At 36.6% G+C, this 22920-nt stretch overlaps 2 protein-coding genes across 3 annotated transcripts in view; both read left to right on the top strand.

Moving 5' to 3' along the window:
• LOC115452193 (heterogeneous nuclear ribonucleoprotein L-like) overlaps positions 1–22920 on the top strand; it is a 464908-nt gene that overhangs the window by 197661 nt on the left and 244327 nt on the right. The gene's annotated exons all lie outside the window — the stretch shown is intronic.
• LOC115450747 (pro-resilin) overlaps positions 17848–22920 on the top strand; it is a 46753-nt gene continuing 41680 nt past the window's right edge. The window contains exon 1 of the mRNA XM_030178849.2: positions 17848–17931. The gene's annotated coding sequence lies outside the window, so the exon portion shown is untranslated. The remainder of the gene's footprint in view (positions 17932–22920) is intronic.

Genomic DNA, 22920 nt, shown 5'->3' with positions numbered 1-22920 from the left:
CAGTTAATGTGGTCCATTGTTAAACGCGAGTGAGGCTATTTGTCAGCAATTGTTAGTTGCATTTCGGACGGAGCCGTTTTCATAAAAAAATATTTTTTGACCTGTAGTAATTCGGGCAGGCCGGCATAATTGTATCAACTAGAGATAATCATCTTGTCTCTTGTCCATCGATACTGTATTTCAAAGCTACTCGACCCCTTAGGCGTATTGGAATATTGTTCTTTGCCCGTATAAAAAAAGAGGGGAAGCAACGGTACGTCAACCCATAATTCCTTCCAATTCCTTTTTAATAGAGGGCGAGTGTATACCTACTTTCCCGACTAAATTACTGAGCAGAAAACTCATCACTTTCCTCAACCCAGGGTTCGAATCCACAGCAATTGTATCTTATAGCTAAGCAACACATCATCTATCTATATCTATACTTATAATATATCTGTAGAGAGGTCAATTCTGTACATGAAATATATTTCCAAAATAACTATCAGGGGGTCATTAGGGATCGATACTGATGCCAAAAATGCAATTAGTAAAATTTTTGTCTATCTGTCTGTCTGTCGGTCTGTCTGTCTGTATAACCGTTATAGAAACAAAAACTACTCAACGGATTTTAACGAAACTTGGTACAATTATTTGTCATACTCCTATGCTGGTTATAGTATACTTTTCATCACGCTACAATTAAAAGGAGCAGAGCAGTGAAGGGAAATGTTGGGAAAACGGGAGAAGTTACTCCATTTTTTAAGCTTCCGTCGCGTGTGCAACCTTAATGGTTAAAGCTACGCAGAAATCATGTATGACGGAAATGTTCTCCTTCAAATTATGTAAAAAATATCCCACGACAGCATATGTCTATCTTTATGGTTGACTCACAATAACACGTGTAACTCCCGATAGCTTAGCAGTTCGAAGCTTTCTCATTATATTTGTCTACTCTTACGTTTATAACACACTCAGTCTTCCCTAATTAAAAAAGTTAACATTATTAAATATTCCATAAAAAAAAATCATAGAAATCGGCATAGAAACACCAATGTTATATATGAAATACACTAATAATAAGCCATCACGCGTGAATACTGAATCATGCTATAAGGATTATTTTTGTATATATATATAAGGTCGCGAACGCACAGGCAGGCGGCTTGCTTGGCACCTAGAGGCTAGCGAATCACGTAGCGAGTAGCTTCGTAAAACGAACATTCTCGAACGTTCGCAACCGGCTCCATTTTTGAAGTCCGAAATCCACGCGGGCGAAGCTGCGGGCGGAAGCTAGTCGCTAATAAATTCGATGCACCTTGAAATATTCTAAAAATAATTTTGTATGAAACCGCATCGCCTGGAGGCGTTCGTCAATAATCATTAAGTGAACAAAATAAGTGAGTAGACGATGTGTATCGTGAGAATGCGTCGCCCACGCGTGGGCAATTGGCCCTTGAACACGCTAATGTGAGCACAAAATCTTTTTTAGAATGGTGGGGAAGCCACTCGCCTGGTAAACTACGAATGCTACAAACAAAACTAATACGTCACGCTCTCTCAAAAGGGATAGGCAGAGGTGCAACCAGGGCGCACCGCCATTTGTGTTCCGTCCCATTCATAGGTGAGTCTATTGCCATATCGGGCACAAACCCAGACTTAAATCAGAAAAACCCAATAGCTCATTCCCCGAACCGTTTTCGAAAATCAGAGCGATCTCCTACAACGCTTTTAACAAGTAATCTTTTTAATTTGACGAGCAAGTTACTCGTATCTCGCCTGACGGTAAGACAGAACTGGTAACCAGGGTACTTTTAATTACGCTGTGTAACATTGCAATAGTCATTCTGAGATATAAATATTTCACGGGTACCCAGAAGACTCGCTCGGGGCAGGATTTTTGTTTCCGCCATGTTGACGACCGCTATACACAAATAAAACTATAATAAAAAACAGAGTACCACGTTTCGTGATCTCTATATATCCTCTCAAACAGGCAGGCATAGTGTGGACTGGCGAGTATTCGTCTCCCATTAGTCAAATCTGATCTAGGACTGCCTCGGTGGCGTAGTTGTATTGCATGTCCGGTACAATAGCGCTCTGAGGTCCTGGGTTCGAATCCCGGGTCGGGCAAAGTGATATTTGGGTTTTTCTGCTCAGTATCAGCCCGGAGTCTGGAATTTATGCCCGATATGGCGATAGGCTCGCCCCCTATCACATCATGGGACGGAACATACTTGGCGAAAAGTGGGTGCCCTAGTTGCGCCTCTGCATACCCCTTCGGGGATAAAATGCGTGATGTTATGTATGTATGTATGTATTAGTCAAATCTATCTGGACCCTACTGCTCACCATCAGATTTTTCTTATGCGTGCATGGCAATGTGACCCCTATGGTAAGTGGAGTGAATTTCAATAGAATGTCGATTGACGAATAATGATTACCCAACGACCGACACAATTATGCCGGCCTGTTGGTAGATATGCATAGGCTGATCCCGGAACGCGACTCTTACGTTGGCCTTTTCGGGTTTTAACACCTTGTACGGTAGTCGCTATCCGGGATATAATATCCTACCACCAGCAGAAAGTGCAGTGGGATTACTTTCCCATCACGTATAAACATAACTTCACATACCTAGCTGAATGCCTGAGAGGCTTGACTGTATTCTCATTAGCCTATGGCTGTACAGTGTACACTGCTGAACATAGCAGCATAATTAGGCACCGACTCCAAAATTGGTATCCAATATATACTTGTTATATGAAATTATTTTTTGGTTTTCAGTGGTTTTTGAAGGCGGTTTAATTTTTTATTAAAATTATTTTTATTTTTTGCTTTTTTGTGTTAGTAAAAAATAGACCGTCTCAATGGCATAGTTGTGTTTCGCTCACGATACGACTATCGCGCTGAGGAGTTACACCTCTGAGTACCACTGAAAAGGGAAAAGGTGTGATGCTATATATATGTATGTAAGAAGTAGATTCAAGCAAACCTAACGCAAAAACACAACTAATGTGTTTCGCACGCAGTACGACTATCGCGTTGAAATTATACGCCTCTGCCTACCTCTGACACGGGGAAAAGGTGTGATGCTATATATTATATGTATGTAAGAAGTAGATTCAAGCAAACCTAACGCAAAAACACAACTGATATATTTCGATCATACTATAACTATCGCGCTGTGGTGTTACATCTCTACCTACCCTTAAAAAGGGGAAAAAGTGTAATGCTATATACATATATGTATGTATGTAAGAAGTAGAGTCAATTAAACCCAACCCAAAAACACAACTGATATGTTTCACACACAGTACGACTATCGCGATGAAATGTTACGCCTCTGCCTACCCCTGACACGGGGAAAAGGTGTTATGCTATATGTATAAGTATGTGAGAAGTACAGTCAACCAAATTCAATGCAAAAACATAACTAAAAACTGTCAGCCATTGACTGAATGCGCGCTGCAAATCCATAGTTAAAACGGGATAACGTCTGTCGGGACGGGACGCTAGTTATTATTAAATTTATTATTATGTCACTGCGCGTTGTGTTGGACGGTGTTTGTCGAATGTGATTAAGCAGAAATTATGACTAGGTTTCGAGTGCGGATTTTTTTGAATTACAATTGAAATGAAATACTTTATTTATCACTTAGATGAACAATGTTGCACTTTGATACGTTAAGACAATTTTAAGAATAATAATTATTTAAATTAAACTGTTTTACGGATTTTATCGCGGTTTTAATATTTTACTTTTCTCCCGACGTTTCGAAAACTTTGCAGCCTTCATGGTCACCGGGGGACTGTCGGAAACGTCGGGATAAAAGTAAACTATTAAAATCGCGATAAAATCCGTAAAATAGTTTAATTTAAATGTCTTACATTCGCGTAAACATAAGAAATCATTATATAATAATAACTAGCTTTTGCTCGCGGCTTCGCCCGCGTGAAGGTGTTTTCCAGGATAAAATTCCACTGTTTGATAAAAGTCTTGCTACATATTTTCCCGGTACTTATAGGTTCAAACTAATTTTATCCCCAATCTATAATTTCAGTTCAATCAGTCGAAAATCTAAGAACATTTATACAAACTTTCATCCCCTATTTTTATCCCCTTAAGGGTAGAATTTATCAAAATCCTTTCTTAGGGATGCCTACGTCATAGTAGCTTTATGCATGTAAAGTCTTAGCCCGATCCGTCCAATGGTTTGGGCTGTTCCTTGATATATCACTGTCAGTCACCTTTGAGTTATATATTATATTAACAACTGAAGTTAGCTAAAATTGAGTTTCTCGAAGCCGACCACTATTTATGTACTATGTATTTTGAGACTATGCAATTTTATCGCGTTCGCGATTCACTTTCACTTTTGTTGAGTTTCAGAACGCGATATTAGATCCTCCAACGCGCACGCGAATTTGAACTTTATGTAGCGGTAATAAATTACAAATTGACTCTCCATTTTATTTAGAAAACGTTTGTATGGGAAATAGAAAAATGCTGTTTTGAGGATTTTCCCGGCAATTATTCGAATTTTTCTCACCTTTTAAACCTTCCCTAGACCTCCACGAATAATTCAAGACCAAGATAAGATAAATCCGTTCAGCCGTTCTCGAGTTTTAGCGAGACTAACGAACAGCAATTCATTTTTATATATATAGATAATGTTTATTTATATAAAAAGTAGACAGCTTGGGTTAGCAGGTAGGGAGATTTGAGTTGGGGAATTGAAACTGAATTGGGGTACTTTTAGTAATTCGTAGCCCTTACAAGTCACGCAGTTGTTATAGTTTTTGCCAACAAAAGAGCTTAAATCTAACGTAAATATTAAATTATCCTTCGACACTAATCAATTACCTTATTTCAAAATATAAAAAATACCTAAAATTCTTTTTATTACAATACTCTCAGAAAGTTGTATCAACATTTTATATCACGTCTACATTTATAATAATAATAATAATAATATCAGCCCTGTATTATATACTCGCCCACTGCTGAGCACGGGCCTCCTCTACTACTGAGAGGGATTAGGCCTTAGTCCACCACGCTGGCCTAGTGCAGTTTGGTAGACTTCACACACCTTCGAAATTCCTATAGAGAACTTCTCAGATGTGCAGGTTTCCTCACGATGTTTTTCCTTCACCGTTAAAGCGAACGATAAATTCACAAAGAATACACACATGATTTTAGAAAAGTCAGAGGTGTGTGCCCTTGGGATTTGAACCTGCGGACATTCGTCTTCGCAGTCCGTTCCACACCCAACTAGGCTATCGCCGCCGTTACATTAACATAACTCAAAATTCTTTAATACACACATACACACCCCTCCGAAGGGGTAAGTAGAGGCGCAACTAGGGCACCCACTTTACGCCGTGTGTATTCAATCCCATAACGTGATAGGGGGCGAGCCTATCGCCGTATCAGACATAAATGCCAGACTCTAAGCTGATACTAAGTAGAAAAAGTCATTCACTGCCCGACCCTAGAATCGAACCCAAGACCTCAGCACTTCAGTAGTACCGTAATATAATACCACCGAAGCAGTATCTTTCACATAATTTACTAGCTTTTGCTCGCGGCTTCGCCCGCGTGCTATTCCGCTTCTTTTGATCATAGCGTGATGATATATAACCTATAGCCTTCCACGATAAGTGGGCTATCCAACACTAAAATATTTTTTCAGTTCGGACTAGTAGTTCCTGAGATTAGCGCGTTCAAACAAACAAACTCTTCGGCTTTATATAATAGTAAAAATTATCCTTTGTCCGTCTCCTGGTTCTAAGCTACCTTACCACCAATTTTCAGCCAAATCGGTTCATCCGTTCTTGAGTTATAAATAGTGTAACTAAAACAACTTTCTTTTATATATATAGATTTATGTTCAACGTACAAACTGACAAGTCTACATTATAGATGTAGGTTGAAATCATCTCTAAACCTGCTGAGTCAGATGTTGTGACTTAGACCTCGTCTAACAGATTATGAAGATACCATAATGACGTATTGAATGTATTAAATCCGTGACGAAATGTTGAATAAAGGAAGATTTAGCTCCCGCGGTGTTTGTTTATGTTGTCTTCAAATATTATATTATACTAGGTTTTGCTCGCGGCTCTGTCCACCTTAAAAATGTTTTTCCATGATAAAAGACCCGCTTTATATTTCCCAGGATACTGAGTAGTAGGCTAGTGGTATACCACTAAGGAATATAGCTTCTTATTAGTGAAAAAAAATCAAAATGGGTTTAGTAGTTCCTGAGATTAGTGCGTTCAAACAAACATATTCTTCAGATTTATAAATTTGTATATTACTACGCCTTATGTTTGATTCAAACTTTGTTTTATTTTTGTATAATCAAAAATTGTCCTAGATAGCAGTGGCGTAGGATAACAGTTTCCAAAAGGGAACACGACACAATATATAGGTACTACTAATATGCATAAATGTCGTTTGCAAATTGTTGCAATGATAATTAGATTTTAAATAAGTTATAAAAGTGAAGCCAACAGGAATCGAGTTATATAGACGCTTCGCCACTGCTAGATAGAACACCTAAATTGAAAAAGCGACGATGGCCTAGTTGGTGGTGGAACGGACTGCCGAGACGAATGTCCGCAGGTTCAAAACCCAAGGGCACACACCTGTGACTTTACTAAAGTTATGTGTGTATACTTTGAGAATTATCGCTTGCTTTAACGATGAAGGAAAACATCGTCAAGAAACCTGCATACCTGAGAAGTTCTCTATAGGAATTTCGAGGGTGTGTGAAGTGTACCAATCCGCATTAGGCCAGCGTGGTGGATGAAGGCCTAATCCCTCTCAGTAATAGAGGAGGCCCGTGCCCAACAGTGGGACAGCATATAATACAGGGCTGATATTATTATTATATTATTCAAATACTTGTAATATGCATACTTACTGCATAAACCGGTCCTTGTAACGCTTGCCCAGTGACCGCGCGTCCCCGACCCACACACGACAAAAACTATGCAATTTTGATCATTTTATTTAATTACACACAATCAACGTATTGAATGTGAAAAAGTCTTCATGGGAACTATTGGTAAGGCTTAATAGTTTTGGCTGAGGCTGACGCGTGTACAGCCAACTTGGAATAAAAAAAATAGATTCGGGCTGTATTAAATAAAAAAAAAAAAAAGATTTTTAATAAAACCGTGTAATAAGTAATTATGGCAAATTGATCCTGTACTTTGTAAACTATCTCGACAGCGAAATTTGCAGTTTGCGGTACGGCTGTCGCGCTGATGCCCTGGGTTCGAATCCCGGGTCGGACCAAATGATATTTGGTTTTTCTGCTCAGTATCTGCCCGGAATCCGGAATTTGTGCCCGATATGGCGATAGGCTTGTCCCCTATTATATGAGACCAAACATAGATGGCCCTGTGTGTGTTACACCTCTGCTTACCTCTGAAAAAGGAAAAAGGCGTGATGCTATGTATGTACTTGGTTGACTTCGAATCTCCCAACATCGTATTTAGATCGTCGCAAAACAAGGCACCTAAAAAATCACGTGATACGATTCTAAATATCTTACCCGAACTTTTTTTAAAGTTATATTTTTAAAACAAAAATGTATTTTCTGGAATTGTGGCTAAACAACTTATGATTCCTTCGCCTATTCGAAAAACAAAAACTATTCTAAATAAGGTCAATAATAATAGACGTATAAAGATAATAAGACAACAAACGTATTTATCTATATATATAATAATGAATCCCTATTTCCCTTAATCACGCCATCACGCGTGAACGGCTGGACCGAATTCACATATTTTTTGTGTTTGTTATTGTCAGGAGAAGGATCTTATGAAAGAAAAAATTAAGAAAGTTGAGCGGAACGTTAGAAAATTTAAGAAAAGTTAATTTCATCGATTGACAGAATACGCGATGCAAATTCATAGTTAAGACGGGACAACGTCTGTCGGGTCAACTAGTATTTTTATATTTTAAAACAAAAACTCAACAGACAGTGAAAGTGTAAACTCAATTAATAATTTAATCGCTCGATTCTCAAAAGTTCAACGTGATAGTTTCCATATTTTATTGTAATCGTTCTTTTAACACATCGTTAGCGTCAGAACGAGGCAATCATCAGTTAAATCTACTTTATTGCTGTAATGGAAGCAACTTTCATGAGTACTGTTCTTCTCGCGTGGTATTTGTGATTATTTTGTATTGCTCGCAGATTCGCCTGCGTAAAAGATTTTTAAAGGATAAAAGTCCCGCTAGCATTTTATGACACCGAGCGGTGATGCTCGGCGAGTCTCAGGGAGAACTAATATGTCATTATCCCGTAACGACATTAATCAAATATGAGAAGTTGGAAATGCTAATGGTCCGCTTCCCTCCATAGCAAAGCCGGAGACAAAATAATGAACTAAGAAGGCATTTTAACCTCAAGGATAGGGACGTTTATAACTAGATAAGCTAGTTATAAAGCACCACGGATAAAATGAAAATATAGGGTCCTACGCATGAGCTTACAATAGGCATGGAAAAATATATATATAAGTGATGTTATATATACTATAAATAATAACATCTGCCCTGTATTATATACTTGCCCACTGCTGAGCACGGGCCTCCTCTACTACTGAGAGGGATAAGGCCTTAGTCCACCACGCTGGCCTAGTGCGGATTGGTAGACTTCACACACATTCGAAATTCCTACATTGAACTTCTCAGCTGTGCAGGTTTCCTCACGATGTTTTCCTTCACCGTTAAAGCGAACGATAAATTCACAAAGAATACACACATGATTTTAGAAAAGTCAGAGATCATGGCAGTCCATTCCACACCCAACTAGGCTATCGCCGCTTGTGATACTATAGACTTCGTTGATAATTGGGCTATCCCATACTAAAAGAATTTTCCAATTCGAACTAGCAGTTCCTTTGATTAGCGTGTTTAAACATACAAACAAATTCTTCAGCTTTATATAATAGTATAAAAGTATAGATTAACATCGAAAAGTATAACGATGTTAAGTAAACTAAAGCTCTATAAAAGAGTCAGACAAGAAATGAAAGCATTCCTTGATGATTGGTACAATTATGCCGAATTCTTAATGCTACTATCAAAGAACCTTATGTTATTGAAAGACCTCGCAAGCTGCTTTACTAGTTTTACTTGATAAATAATTACTAGTTTTACTAATTAAGCTTAATAAATAATATTTTGTATTACTTCTCCCATCTTCTTCCCATTCAACTATGCTATATATACGAACTAAAACAGAACGGACAAATAAATATTTTTTTGTGTTATAATAGTTTTAGCTACATTATTAGCTAACGCATATAAACGATAACATATTTTTAGATTACAAATTAACTATTTCATATAACATAAATTCAACCTATTTAGCATTGCATAATCTATTTGTTAACAGAACCACGTGTGAAGGCTTGCGGAACAACTTTGTTACTTCCATCGGCTTGAACCAGTGGAAAGCTTATCCATTATTATATATCTGACAAACATAAAACTTGTAGTGCCGGATAAAACAAGTAAAAAAAAAAACATATATTCTATTGATTGTATTGTAGGTGTAAATATTGTTATGGGCCCTTTATTACCTGAAGTAAATAAATTATGCTGTGGAACAGTTTGCATACGTGTTTCCTTCTTCCTATATTGAGTCCTGTAAGAGCATGTTTACCTCTTGCCAGGCCAAATTTTTTAAACTTCATTTATAATCAGGTACAGTGAAGTTATTTTCCCGTGCCTTCAATAAAATTTGCATTAGCAGACTGAGTTATTCTAATCTTAAGAAATACCGTTCCGTATAAAAAAATCTTTCCTAGAATTTCGGCCACGATGGCTAGTGTCAACGGGGATCAGGTACACAGGAGATATTATAGTGCACAAGTGTACGCAATACACAAGTGCACTCTGTGTTCCTTCACTATCATAGTCCGGTGAGACGGCAATCAGACCTGACCGAAGAGATCAGGCGCAGAACCAATGGCATTACGTGCTTTCCGAGGCACTGGGGTATCACGCCGCGAACTTCCGGACTCCGAGCTGCGACTGAGTAATTTTTAACATGGAAAAAATCAAACAATTATTTTTTACCCGACACGGCATTCGAACACAGGGCCTCAGCGATATAGTCGTACTCATAGTACGTATGCATTAGAACTACGCCACCGAGACAGTCAAATTGATGCATAATACCTATTCGACAAGTTTATGCAACAAAATCTGTAGAAATCTGTAGAACGCTACTACTGCTCACAACATCCGTCCTGTAGACACAAACGAGTCAAGTAGACTTCATAACTACCTCATAATGCTCTTGATTCTCTAGACATTTGTGGGCGATGCTCCGTGACCTTGCTACCATGGAACTGACAGGTTCAAGCAGTGAAGTACTGACATGGATTGTGTAAGACTGTCTACCCACGTAGTACATTGTTTTACACTGCTGACTTCGCAAACTTTGAACATTGGTACACTTTTTGTATTTTTTTTTTATTTACCGAAACCAATTACCACTCGTGTAGAGGTAACCAACACGACTACCCATTAGTAAAGATGCTCCATCTGAATTTAGAAAGAAAAAAATACTTTATATTCTGTTAGTCGTGAATGTTGTGATAGCCTTTAAGTGGTTGTTACACGTGTTAATAGATCCAAATAATTTAAATAGAAAGATGTGTGAACATCTGTTGGCTAACCTTAAATAAAACAATACTCCGGACCTTAGTATTGCACTCGTTGCTTTGGGACATGAAATGTTAAGTCCAGTCATAATAATCAGTGGTAGGATATATTTTATATCTGCCCGGATAGCGACCACCGTACAAGGCGTTAAAACTTGCCATCAGCCTGTGGTCCGTTAGTCAGATCCGGTTCCAACAGGCCGGCATAATTATGTCGACTGCCGAGGGGTAATCATCTCTCGTCAGTCGACATTCTACTGGACCCCACTCCACTTACCATCAGGGGCAGTAAAGTGACATTCTAGTGCCCGTATAAAATTGTAAAAAAATCAAACAACCCTTGCTCTCAGGCAGAAATAGACATTACAGTAGAAGTAGAAGTTTACCATTTACCATAGCTTCCAATCAAACCTGGCATAACATCAACCTATTAACCATAACAGTAAAAAGAAATGTACATCCTTCCATAATTCATAACAAAACAAACGAGAGGATGTGTAAAGTAACTTATTGGATTACTCATCGATTTGGCGCCAAAAAAAGAATTGGTAACACTCTAAGGTCGTATCGATGATGGCATAGATTATAATTGACCTTGGCAAAGACCTTTGATGTGCAAAAAATCGATAGGCTGTGACCCCCAATTATTGTACTAGGAGTTGCCCGCGGCTTTGTCTGTAAAAGTGTTTTTAAAGAATAAAAGAATTCTTCTGCAGTCAGACAGAAATTAATAAACTTGCTATGCAGGTGCCATTTTTGCCTTTTCGTTTTAAGTTTACCTTTATTAGTATAAGAAATTGGATCGATATTTTATCGCAATATGGTGATGTTTTCACAGAATAAAAGTTTTTTTCCGTAGTCTGACCTGGAAGTTAATAAAGTTGCTATGGAGGCGACATTTTTGATTTTTCGTTTTAGACTTAAGGTTATCGGTACAAAAAATGTGCTCCAAATTTTAACACAATATGGCGAAGTATTTTATTTTCCTGGTCAAGCTATAACTACCCTTATTTCACCTGTCAGTCAGTGAGATAACTGATATACTACAGTTCTGTAGCTGTACACCTGTCATACAGAAGTCTCGGATACGATTCGAGGCTTGATTAAAATATTTTTATAATCAGCTTCAGCCCAGAGTCTAGAACTTCCACCTAATATAATAATAGGCTCGCCCCTATATCACATCATAAGCTGGAATACGTGGCAAATAATGGGTACATTTACTATACCTCTGAATACCCCTTTAAACATAAAAGGTCTGAGTGTCTCTCTCTTTCTCTCTCGCTCTCACTCTCTCTCTCTCTCTGTCTTTGTGTGTGTGTACATCCCAAATCACTATAGCAATGTATTACCAAACATATCACCCAGTTTAGCAAACGATTACATCCTCCTATGGTCAAATTACGTCTCTCAGGTCACGCAGCATCATTCAACCATCATTCCTTCACAATAAAGTTGCAATACAATTGTCATCCATCACGATTTCAATACAATCAATTATTGATCTCTCATGGTAGTACAACTGTTTAGTCGCGCGACTGTTACGCGATTAATATTCTAGGAAAGTGTGCAGCAGCCTAGTGTGTTGATAATTAATTAATGTTTAAAGTTCAAATGACACACTAATTTTAAAGTTAAATATACTTTTGTCACAGATGTACATAATCAGATTTAAAAGCGAAAATGTTCATAAAAATTACTTTAAACATTTCGTTTTCCTGTGATATTTTTTCAATTTATTTTTAAAATAAATGTTTGTAATACTGCGCTCGGAGACGTAGGAATTAATAATAGTAATTACAATGGTTTTAATAGCACACAATACATGCAAACTGATGCTTAGCATAAAAAAGAAATTATGGCTTTCTCAGGCGAACTTTGACATACCAAAGACTAACTGGAATAAAAAATGTATTATCCACAGTAATATTATAAAGAAATTAGTCACATAATCACGCCTTTTTCTAATCTTAAGGGGCAGGCAGAATGTCTTGTTTATATTGAGTAGGCGATGTTTTAACCTACTGCCCTTAAAAAAAACACTGACAAAATACATTTTCTTTGAGTGCTATAATTCTTTTTAAACTATGAAGACTTATACATGTGAAGCTACCTTCCTTTAATTCCCAAGGATCTCCAACATTGTTATATTCAAATATTAGCATTTAAATTAAAAACGATTATAATTAATGTTCAAGTAAGGATTTAATTAAATATACATAGACGTGGACAAGTTACAATAATATGTATAAAATAAAATCTGCATTACGATGCAGTTTCACAAGTCAATATTTATGATAAGCTTATGAGAAATATTAACGATAATAGTTATTAATTTGTCAACTACTACTTCTGCTTTTGAAGCGGCGATAGCCTAGTTAGGTGGGGAACGGACTGCTAAGACATATATCTTCAGGTTTAAATTTCTAGTTATGTGTGGATTATTTGTAAATTATCGCTTGCTTTAACGGTGAAGGAAAACATCGTGAGGAAAACTGCATACCTGTGAAATTATCTATTGGAATTTTGAGGGTATGTGAAGTCAATCAATCCGCACTAGGCAAGCGTGGTGCACTAAGGCCTCATCCCTCTCAGTAGTAGAGAAAGCCCGTGTCCAGCATTGGGACAGTATAATCGTCAAATAACAGTAATAATATGTTTATAATAATAAAACTAAAACCAACCGTAATCTAATGGATACGACAAAAAATCGCGCGACAAAAAGTCGTCACAATAACACCTGCCTATCCTTCGTAAGGGCAATAAAATTAATGAACAAATAGAAAGGTTTTTAAATTACTATAATCTATTATCAAAACAATGAGGAAGTCATTTCGGAAGCTATAATTACAGTAAGAAAAAATTGGATAACATTTGCGTGAGGTCTTCATAGTAGTTTCATCATTTGACATTTACTGTTACTTATCTATTTGATTACAGGGTAGGCAGAGGTACTAGTAGTGTTGATATTACTCTAAGCCTATTTGCTTGCTTATCTTATCGCCGTAATTTATTCTAAGTCGAATCATAAATCATTATTATTCTAAAAGCTCAATTTCGACTGCCCGACCTGGCGATGGAACTTAAGCCTTTGCTATCTCTATAGCATGCTGGCAAAACTATGAGGCTATTTCAGATACCTACCACATAATTGTACTTGACTATGTTGTCGACATAAGGATGTATAATGTCGGTTAAAAACAATTGAGTTATTTAGTCATATTGAGTTATTGAGTCATTAATTTGGAAAAACCTATAATGTGTTGCTTAGTAAACTTTAAAATAAATAATAATATATTTATGTAGTGTAAATAATACTTGTGTAACTCACATTTATTAAAACAACATGGGGATGAATTATTTTCGACGTAGATGAACAAATTTATTAACATATTAAGTGAGTTAGTAAATCATTTAAAATAGATCCCCTAATTCCCAATTTAAACCGATTAAAAAACCGCCCTTTATCACACTTGACACACACGGCGAAAAGTAGGTTACCTGGTTACACTTCTGTGTACCTGTTCAGGGTAAAGGCGTGCCGGTATCTTTGAAAATAAAAACTAATATTATTCATAAATATGGCATTATACTGATTTTTTTTTATATAAAAGCTGAGCAAAGTGGCATTACTGCACCTGATGTTAATAATTATTACAATCGAGTCAATGAGTCAATTGTGAGATATCGAGTCAGTCATTAAAGCTTTAGTTCAAAGTTTATGCGTCCTAACATTAAGAACTTGTAGAATGTATTCATTCATCAAAACAACACATTAATTACAGTTGTAATCTTTTTGCTGAACACCGAGCATGTGTGACGCCTCTTATGTTGCAATCTATTGTATCCTCGCGCTGCGCCTTTTTGTGGGTGGACAGCGGTATATAATTCTGTTATACGAGTTCTCAATGGCTTTGTATGATGATTGTTAATGATTATTAATAGTTAATAGCTTCTTTAGCCTTGCAATCATATAGGTATTCAAAGTTGATTTTAGATTGACAGGTTATAATTTAAGTATTAGATAGCCTAGATTTATAACAAGTGATTAGAGGGATGTAGTATCTGGAGCTACAATACTGATTAAAACTTTACTCAAAAAAGTTGAATGCTTCCTAGCCATGTTTGGACCACGACCGTTAATCTCAACGGAGATTAACCAGGTACGCAGGAGATATTATAGTGCACATGTGTGCGCAATATACAAGCACTCTTTGTTCCTTCATTCTCATATTTCGGTGAGACAGCAATCCGACATGACCGGAGAGAGATCATGCGCAGGACCAACGGCTTTACGTGCTTTCCGAGGCCCGTGCCTCGGAAAGCACGTAAAGCCGTTCGTCAGCTCGAAGTCAGGAAGTTAGTGGTGTGATACCCCCGTGGGTATCACACCACTAACTTTCTGACTTCGAGCTGCGAATAATTTTAAGATGGGAAAACTCAGTCACTAGAATTTGACTCGACACGGGATTCGAACCCAAGATTTCAGCCATAGTACCGCATACACAACAACTTCACCACCTAAGCTAATTAAAAGATTATTGTTATAATAATTAAGACAATATTAGACAATTTCACAAGCAACTATAAGCGTGAAATACTAATCAAAATCGTCTTGCAATCGCTAGATCGATGGTCTAGGGTTCAAACCCGAATGGGGCCCAGATCGACCCAAAGGTTGAACATGATTTATAATATCAATGATTAATAGAGAGCTCACTCGGTAATAAAATTGTAAAGCCTGCTTTTACACTTGCAATCGATAGTTTAACAGTCGATACTTTTTTTGACTGCTTCAGTGGTGTAGTTGTTGTACATGGTACGAGTAGGCCTACTGCGCTGAGGTCCTGGGTTCGAATCCCGGGTCGGGCCAAAATAATAGTGACTGGGTTTTTCCATCTTAAATATTACTCAGTCATAGCTCGGAGTCCGGAAGTTGGCGGTGTGATATGGATATCACACCGCGGGGTATCAGGCACGGGGGCGGGCCTCGGACAACGTGTAAAGCCTTTGGTCCTGCGTCTGATCTGGCTCCGGTCATGTCGGAATGCCGTCTCACTAGACTATAGAATTGAAAGAACAGAGAGTGCTTGTGTATTATGCACTATAATATCTACTGCGTACTTGGCTTCGGATATATATAATAATGATATCAACCCTATATTATATACTGTCCCACTGCTGGACGCAGGCCTCTACTACTAAGAAGGATTAGGCCTTAGTCCACCACGCTGGCTTAGTGCGAATAGGTAGACTTCACACCCCCAAAATTTCTATAGAGAACTTTCAGGAATGCAGGTTTACTCACGATGATTTCCTTCACTATTAAAGCAAGCGATAATTCATAAAAAAATACATAATATATGAGTTTAGAAAAGTCAGAGGTGTGTGCCCTTGGGTATTGAACCTGCGGACATTCGTCTCAGCAGTCCATTCCACAACCAACTAGGCTATCGCCGCTTTCATTGAATCGGATAGTTTATTAAACGGACGTAAAACTATACAAGTTTTTTTATCTATACTAATATTATAAAGAGAAGTTGGTTTATAGAAGCTAATCTCTAAAAATACAGAACCGACCTTCCAAATTCTTTCACTAATAGGAAGCTATATTACTCCTGAGTGGTATAAACTACGTTTTTAAAAAATCTTTTTCAGGCTGGCGAAACCGCGGGAATAAACTATGCTAATAACCCAATAATCTAATTTCGATTATTGACGAACAAAAGACGTTGTCCTTCGATTATTACTCATCTTTTTTTTATTGCTTTGAATGACGAGACGAGCTTGCCGTCCGCCTGATGGTAAGCGATACGACCGCCCATAAACAGAAGAAACACCATCCAACACATTGAACTACAAAGTAGTATTCCACTGCGATCGCCATCCTGAGACATGAGATGTTAAGTTTTTATTATGTCCAGTAGTTACACTGGCTACTATGTCCTTCAAACCGGAACACAACAGTGACTAAACACTGCTGCTCAGCGGTAAAAATTGCGGTGGTACCTACCCAGGGGGACTCTCACATGTGAGAGACCTACCACCAGTAAATCTGTCTAACCTACAAGTTAGGTACACACTGACTGACTCGAAACAAGCCACTATGTCTCGAAAGTATTAACCAGTCTAACTCTGCCTAGTATATACAGGCCTTATATTGTTAGAAATTAATGCGTAAAACTGATATGATTCAAAATAACAGCCACGCCTGTAACGAAGGTAGACAAAGGTGACAGGTCATCAGCGGGTTACCGAAAAGCAATTCCAATCTTAAAGTATTTCGGACTTTAAAGTTTCAATTTCCTTGCAGATGTTCATAATTGATCAAGTTCTATTGGATTACTATTTGAATTGAGTATTCTATCGAGATTATTATAGAGAATATTCCAATAAGTCTGTCTCGGTGGCGTAGTTACTGCATGCGCGTATGGTAGCGCTCTAAGGTCCCGGGTTCGACCGGGTCGGGCAAAGTAATATTTGAGTTATTCTGCTTAGTATCAGCCCGGAGTCTGGTATATGTGCCCGATATGGCGACAGGGGCGTCCTCTATTATATCATGGTAGAAAAAAAGCAATAAGCAACTTCGTCCTTCTAAAATTGGAAAAAAAAATTATAACATTATTGCATTCGTTGTAGCATGCGATCTGATGTCAAATTTTATTTGCAGTTTATGACTAAGTACCGTCATTAAACGAAGAAGGTGATGATTTTATAAGCACTTTTAATCCAACAGAAATATATTAAATAAAAACTATAACCTTGATGAAGGACAGAGTCCTTCTAAAGCTAAATTTTAGTTACTTTTAATTTTATTATAAATACAATTTATTACTATTAATACCAATATTTTAAATATTCTAACGTAAAATAGAATCTTTTTTGTCGATAAAAATACTTGCGACATCAAGACTTAAAATAAAATACAAACCAATATCCGGAATATGTTATTTTAATTAAAGTAGCGTCAGAAACAAAAGCTAAGTGTTTTTTTTGCATGTCAGTATCTAACGGAGAACAAAGGCACGACCTTTCCCTACCTCTGGAATAATTACCGAAAATTCGTTCAATTAAACCGAAAACCCGGAAACGTCCCCACTACAGCGCATCCTTGCTTGCCCAACGCAATGATAGAAAATAAGATCAAGTATATAAGCTGAGCGAACGTCTTGCATTCCCCAGTGCGGTGGCATCGCGTTCAGTGACCGTAGTGTGTGTGAAGTGTCAGAACTCGGAGTTGCGTGCACGAAGGTTCATATTCTTTTCTTAAATTTTCAAAAAAAGAACGTCAAATCATTTTCACACGTTTAAAAAATGTTCGTTAACGGATGAAACAAATTCAAATGTAGAATGTTTTGTGTTTGGGATAATTCAAAAATGGAATGCGTTTTTGTGTTTCGTGTGAAATGGAGTTGGTGTTTTTCTTTTTAATATATTAATTATAATTTGGTTTGCAAATGGTTGGAAAATGGTTTTTTTGCTAATTAACATTCAAATTTATTTGCTAATTTTATTTCCATTAAAAACACAATAGTGTATAAGTCATTGAAACTAATAAGATTTAAATGAATAGTGAGATATTAAAATCTTAGTTACTAATTTAATGTTCGAATAAATTCTTTAGAACATAATTTATCATGCAGTTGTTTGGTTTTATTAATGGAACCTCATTTTATTATAAACTTAACCCTGAAAGGCGCAGACAAATCACTCGACTGCAGTAGATTAACATATTGTAAATGGGAATATTAATGAAGAAGTAAAACCAAAATATTGCGAAAATATGTTATCAGGAAATAAAGATTACATGATTTAGGATGCACTCTAACGTTTTTTGTTCTACGTAAACTCCATTATTTAAAAATCGAATTCTAATTTTGCGATATAAAAATATATTTTTTTTTAAGTACGTACCACTTAATAAGTTTTATCTTAAAATAATACCTATGGGAGGAAGGTAGAGTTTATTTGTATAGAGGTTTATTTTGACATTACGTTACTAAATAATACAACATACTTATCTTCTTGAAAGTAACACTACAATAACTTACTAGAACTGTTGAAGTAAAATAAAAACTATAAGTTTCGAACAAAATAAATATCATTAAAAAGTAATTTTAATTTTCCACGCCTTAATGCTACTCTAAGAGCATTCGTCGCAGAAGCAACATCACACTCTCAGTCAGAAATATACTCACTGACAAGCGGTATTCGCACTAAACTACAAATTGATCAAAAAGTCAGAATAGTAATACTGGTCTTTTTGATGAAAATATTTGTATTCATGGATGATTTTTGGCACAATGTTAGCAGAGGCAAACACGAGGATATGTTTTCATTTATTAACGCAATGTCAATATAACCCTGCATACTTTACGATTGCAGTTCTCAAAACTCCTCCACGAAAAGCTTCATGAGCTAAGTAGTAAATAAAAGCTTTAATATAAATATTTAACACTGTGCATGAACAGCGAATATTGAGCCCACTGTGAATGAGGGATAGCGAGTTCTACCTACTACGACAAAACACATATCATATATATGATAGAGAAATAATACTACTTCCTACTCAAGGTAATATTTATATTAAAATGATACAAATTATTATACTATGACTCTTGGAAATAAATGCAGAAATAATACGAATAATATGAGCAGTTGAGTAGATTTTTTTTTATTGCTTTGAATGACGAGACGAGCTTGTTGTTCGCCTGATGGTAAGCGATATGACCGTCCATAAACAGTAGAAAAACCAACACCTTAAATTACAAAGTATTGTTTGGTATTCCACTACGCTCGCCATCCTGAGACGTGAAATGTTAAGTCTTGTTATGTCCAGTAGTTGCACTGACTGCAATGTCTGCAACAGAGGACCTCCATTGTTTTTTTATAAAGATATTTATAATTAATAAGAAGCAGTAGTGACGTAGCTTGCCACAAAGCTGCTAATCTCTGGCACTACTAAACTGATTTTGAAAATTATTTTACTAATAAGAAACTATATACTTTTTATCACGAGAAAATATTTATCGTGAAAAAACTTTTTCAAGCAAACAGTTGTAAATTTAATGGGACACTTGGCGTATTTGAAGGAATATTTGAGTAATTTGGAAAATCCAATATAAATTTTGTACTCAAATAATTCAGTCTATATTGCTTTGCTCCAAACAGCAAAAATCCAAGCAAAATGTTATCCCATCATTAAACTATTGGAGTTTTGATAGCTATGAAAATAGTCTTCTTAGTTTTTTTTTACACGTGCACGCCAAAGTAACCCTACCCTACCTAGAACACCTGATGGTACGTGAAATGAGGTCCAATAGAGTGTCGACTGACGAGAGATGATAACCTCTAGGCGGTCGAATTGTTCCGGTCTGTTAGAACCGGATATACACAGGCTGATCCCGGAACTCAACACTTGCGTGGGCCACTATGGCGGGTTTTAACACCTTGTGTACGGTGGTCGCTATCCGGGCGGATGTAGAATATATACTACCACCAGCAAAATTTAATAGACCATCTTAAAATATCCGTGTATGACAAAAACTTCTCTAAATGTATACAAGTATATAAAGCTGAGGAGTTTGTTTGTTTGAACGCGCTAATCTTAGGAACTACTAAACCGAATTAGATTTTTTTTCACTTATAGGAAGCTACATTACTCCTGAGTCCTTTTACTATTATGAAGACTTATTCCGAAAGAAATTCATCACGCGAGGAAGCCACGAGCAAAAACTAGTCTTAGATAAAGTTTATCTCGCGGCCTTCTATTAATATAAAACAGACGAGCTAACATTCAGGGTCAAATCAAATGCATTCTACCATCTTCAGATGGCACGCAATATCAAAAGCAATTAGTACCCGCAATGACTGAATTCTTTCAAAATACAAAAACTGGCAGATGACTTATGCAACTTACCTTTTAGAATGTCTTCTTGGTCGTGTTCTTCATTATTGAAGGTCGTATCCTTGAAAGGCTTTCGTGGTTGTTCTCTTTTAGGGCAGTCACAATAGACAGTCCAGTGAGGGCAGTCACTTGATCTACTCAAGGTATAGGTGTTTTAGAAGGTATGTATTAAAAGCAGAGATTGCCTAGTTGGTTGTGGAACGGATTGCCGAGACGAATATCCAGGTTCAAATCCCAATGGCACACATTGACTTTTCTAAAATTATGTGTGTATTTTTTGTGAATTATCGCTTGCTTTAACGGTGAAGGAAAGCATCGTGAGGAAACCTGCATACCTAAGAAGTTCACTATAGGATTTTCGAGGGTGTGTGAAGTCTACCAATCCGCTCTAGGCCAGCATGGTAGAGTAAGGTCTAATCCCTATAAGTAGTAAAGGCCCGTTCCCTGAAGAGGAATATATAATACAGGGCTCTTATTATTATTATATATATTTAAAATGTATGCCATCCAAAATCTAACAGAAAAAGCATTTTCTAAATCTACGCAATAATAAACAAGTAACAAGGCTTTGAAATTTGGTGGATAGTGTAGTTGTCAACTAACAGTAGTAGCAAACTGTGACGTCACCGATTATCACCGGCCATAACGCTTCGTGCGTGTGAAAGAGAGCGCGATCACCCCACACGCCTTCACTTTTGCTCACAACTATATTTTAAATATGAATAATTACTTTATTTTACAACCAATTTTGATACTGATTTAACATAAAAATATTTGTAGTCTTATTTTACGTTACATATAAAATAATTTACAAAATGAATGATTGGGAACTACCTCATTGTGACGTCATCGTCAACTACGCGGTAATGCACTATCATAGAAGATAATCTTAAAATATTATAACCAAAGAAACCCATAGGAGTCAACGACTATTCAGCTCTAATGGCTTTTTGATTCGTACTTTTGATATTAATGTAACATTTGCTGGTAGATGACATGAGGTCGGTGATTTAGTGTTGCAACAATGACCCTAGACATTCTCCAATTGGAATCAGCAAAAAATTTATTTGACAAGTAGAGTCTATTATATATCTTCTTGGATTTCTTATTTAACGAGACATATATCTACGTATTTAAACATGATGCAAAATTAAACAAACTCTTAGTACTTTAACCTGATTTTTTTTGTACGGGCACATAAATTGGACCCTCTGCACCTGATGGTAAGTGGAGTGGGGTACAATAAAATGTCGGTTGACGAGAGATGATTACCCCTCGACAGTCGACACAATTATACCGGACGGTTGGTAGATATACACAGGCTGATCTCGGAACACGACACACTTACGTGGGCCACTATGACGGGTTTTAACACCATGTGTACGGTAGTCCCTATCTAGGCGGATGCAACATATAGCTTACCACCAGCAAGAATTAAGGTTAGGGAGTTAAATTCTATTAGGTTTAATATATTTCAATATACTACATTTTTACCGCCATAACTTTAAATATTATCGATTCCCAAATGAATGAGCAAAGGAATCACACATACAGCCACCTCTATAATTTCCGTATTGTTTATAAATATTTTATAGGAATGCTATGATGTTTAATTAATTTAATTTCTATACTATAAATTCCAGAGTCTTACGGCAAAGTTGACTAACCGCATAAATACTTAGTGCAGTAAGATTCACACCTTTTGAACCCATATTCATAATTTAGGAGCCCGTTTTAGCAAGTAATATGCTAGCTGTGCTACTAGCGGCACATTATTTTATGTTTCCTTTGTAAACGGCAAAGGATTTAGTGTTATACAGCCAAGTTTGACATGTAATAATTATAAATCTTGAAATTGCTCACATATTTAAAATATTTTTTTTATGTTTTAAAAACTAAATATATATTGCAAAAGTATTATTAACTTTGTTGAAAATGTTAAGATAGAACAGAAAGATAAATTTCTCCAAAATAAATTTTATATTTTCAATAAAAAAAAAATAATTAATAAACGCACCTATTCACTAAACATGTGTGTGAAATGTCAATTTACAACTACCATGATGTCGTCGTGGTGAAACTTGAAAAATTATTTTAATGTAACACAAAAAGACGAAAAATATATTTTCTGTGAAAACATCAAAATTGGAACAACCAGGAAGTCGCAAGCAAAACTAGTATCAATATAAATTGAGATTCATTGGCAACATTCTAATGAAACAAACCAGAGCTAGAAGTTATCTTCGCTAAGCTGACCTTTTGCCGTGGAAATAATCTACTGAACAACATTAATAAATTGTCACGTTGAAATTGCATAGTAATGGCATAGGTCG

The sequence above is a fragment of the Manduca sexta genome, chromosome 2 (assembly GCF_014839805.1).
Source record: "Manduca sexta isolate Smith_Timp_Sample1 chromosome 2, JHU_Msex_v1.0, whole genome shotgun sequence".
In the NCBI taxonomy this organism is placed as follows: domain Eukaryota; kingdom Metazoa; phylum Arthropoda; class Insecta; order Lepidoptera; family Sphingidae; genus Manduca; species Manduca sexta.
Note: the sequence above shows the minus strand (reverse complement) of the source record. Positions and strands in the feature narration are given on the sequence as shown.